Genomic DNA, 2,951 nt, shown 5'->3' with positions numbered 1-2,951 from the left:
TCATTTATTTCTACTCTAAATTTCTATAGCCTGTCATTTTTTTTCATTGTTATATGACCTGCCCCATTATGTTCCCTGGTTACTGTGGGTAAGAGAACTCAGCATCCTGACTTGTAAGTTATCCACTAACTGGGGTCTGAATCCCTCTTAGAACTCATATCTGAATTAGAGCTTGGCTCTTAGGTTTTTCTGTTAACCCCTTTTTGCCTCCTACATTAAGATCTTGGAGGTCATTGAGTCAGATCCTCTCATTTTACAGATGAGGAGACTGAGTCTGATGAAGGTTAAGTGACTTGCCCAGAGTCACTCTAGTAAATGTTTGAGACAGGATTCAAATTCAAGTCTTTCCTGGTGCCATTCTAGTATTCTGTCCACTGTACCATTAGTTGCCTCTTAGGTGATTTCTTCTTACCTATAGAATGGAGTCCAAACATTGTATAATGTTCAAGGCCCTTCACCATGTGCTCCTATACTACCTAATCATCCTTAGCTCTCACTTTTCCCCAGGCTGCACCTTCAGCTCCAGTTTCCTCACTACCCCTCACATAATGTGTCCATCCCTTGACTTGGGGCTTTGCTCATCCTATTCCCTTCCTGTTTGGAATAATGACCTTTTTCTTCACTTTGATTATCCCAAGACAATCCATCCTTTATCTACTATAGTCCCCAAGTTCTCTCCTTTCTTTAAATTTACGGTCAATGCCACAGAACTTGGCAGCTTCCTCTTCTCTGGTTGCTAACCTTTTCTTCTCAATTAGAGACTAATAAGTATGGCAGCTAGGAGATGCAGTGGATAGAGCTGGCCTGGGAACCAGGAAGACTCACCTTCTCGGGTTCATACGTTCTGGTCTCAGATCCTTACTAGCTGTGCAACCTTGGGCAAGTCACTTCACCCTGTTTACCTCACTTTCCTCATCTGTAAAATGAGTTGGACAAGGAAATGGCAAACCAGTCCAGTATCTTTGCCAGGAAAGCCCCAAATGGTGTCACAGAGAGTTGGACATGATAGAAACAATTTGACAACAAGTAGTTTACATGTGGCTTAAGAGGTGGTGTTGCCTAGAGGATAGAGTCCTGGACTTAGATTTAGGAAAACTCAGTTTCAGATCCTACCTCTGACACCTATTAGCTGTATGAACCTGGGTAAATCATTTACTCTCTCTAGGCTGTGGGGGCCATTGATATATAGACCTGCGTATACCTAGTCAGCGCAAGTGAAGTAGGCAATGGATTTAATTGATCAAATTGATCATGAGGCATCCCAAAGAATTACAAGATTCAGTGACTCAGTTTCCTAAGTTTTAGTAGAATACTGTGAGGCCACAGGGAAAATACCAAAAGAGTAAAAAAGAAAGATATCTTGAATGGGGGAAGAAAGATGGTTATATTTATAGTAAGAAAAAGTAGGTTATCTCCTCATTATCTTAATCTCCTCCTTAAGGAAGTACATGTGAGGGCTTATCCTAATTTGGAATTCTGGGGGTCCTAAGACAACCTCCAAGGTGGGTACCTTTTTCTCTAGGGGTGTGTTTTTGAGGTTCAAATGTCATAAGGTGAACCTGAGGACACATTTGGCTCTTCTGCACATGTTCATAAAGACATGCTTAGACTTGTCAGAGTTAGAGGGTCTCTCTATGATATCTCTTTACTTTAAGATCAGGTTTCTAGGTATCCTATCATCTAGGAATATTAATGGATATTAATGGTTAATGGTCCTTGGTTACTGTCTCCTTAGGCTTCTATTGATAATGTTTGTTGATAGAAAAACTCAAACCTTAGTTTCTCTATTAACCCTTTTAGGTACTATTGATAGGTTATCTGTTAATCCTTTTTAGTCCTCTCCATCACAAGGAGCACAAGGGACATTCATCTCTTCATCCTCTGCCCCCTTATTGTAGAGAATTATTATAAATGGTAGTAATGAGAGGGATGGAGGTTATATTTCAGGAAAGACGTCTGGTAGAGAAGGGGTCGCTCACAGTGAGAGGACCAAAGGGTAATTTGATCCTGTCCTACAGGATGAGCAGGATTATCTTTTGAAGGCTCTATAAGGTCAAAAAATCTGGACATCCAGAAAAGGAAACTGGGAGTGAATGCCCTCTTTCCCTTGGGAAACCCTATTCCCATCTCTGGTCCTCAAACTTCCTCTTCTGTAAAATGAAAGATTTGGATGACATGATTTTTAAAGTGCCTTCCAGTTTCCAACTCTCTGCTCCTATGAGCTTTAGGTATTAGGGGTATTATTGGCTCCATGTTTTACAAAAAGAAATTGAAGCACACACAGGGAAAGTGACTTGCCCAAGGTCATACATCAGAGCTGGGGTTGAAACCCAGGCTTTCCAAATCCAGTGATCTTCCCATGAGGTCACACTACAAGGTGGTACATTGGAATATCTAGGACCGTTGGGGCAGCTAGGTGGCACAGTGGATAAAGCACCAGCCCTGGATTCAGGAGGACCTGACTTCAAATCTGGCCTCAGACACTTGACACTTACTAGCTGTGTGACCCTGGGCAAGTCACTTAACTCTCATTGCCCCACAAAAAAGAAAAAAAAGAAGGAATATCTAGGATCCTAGAGGCATACAGCTGGCATTCCTCAAATACTTTTTATTTATTTTTTTTTTTTGGTGAGGTACTGAGGGTTAAGTGACTTGCCCAGGGTCACACAGCTAGTAAGTGTCAAGTGTCTGAGGTTGGATTTGAACTCAGGTTCTCCTGAATCCAGGGCCAGTACTTTATCTACTGTGCCATCTAGTTGCCCCCCCCCCTTTTTTCCCCAAATACTTTTTTGATTGACTGACTGATTTTCTGGTGGGTAGCTCTAGAGGGGCATTTCCTTGACTTTGCCTTTCAGACTTAACGCATGTGTCTTTCCCATGTTGATTATCTCCAATTTATCCTGTACTTCTTGTCTCCCTCCTCTAAGCTCCTTGAGGGCAGGGACTGTTTC

Source organism: Dromiciops gliroides, chromosome 3, assembly GCF_019393635.1.
Source record: "Dromiciops gliroides isolate mDroGli1 chromosome 3, mDroGli1.pri, whole genome shotgun sequence".
Taxonomy (NCBI): domain Eukaryota; kingdom Metazoa; phylum Chordata; class Mammalia; order Microbiotheria; family Microbiotheriidae; genus Dromiciops; species Dromiciops gliroides.
The sequence above is the reverse complement of the archived record's forward strand: the minus strand, read 5'-3'. Positions refer to the sequence as shown.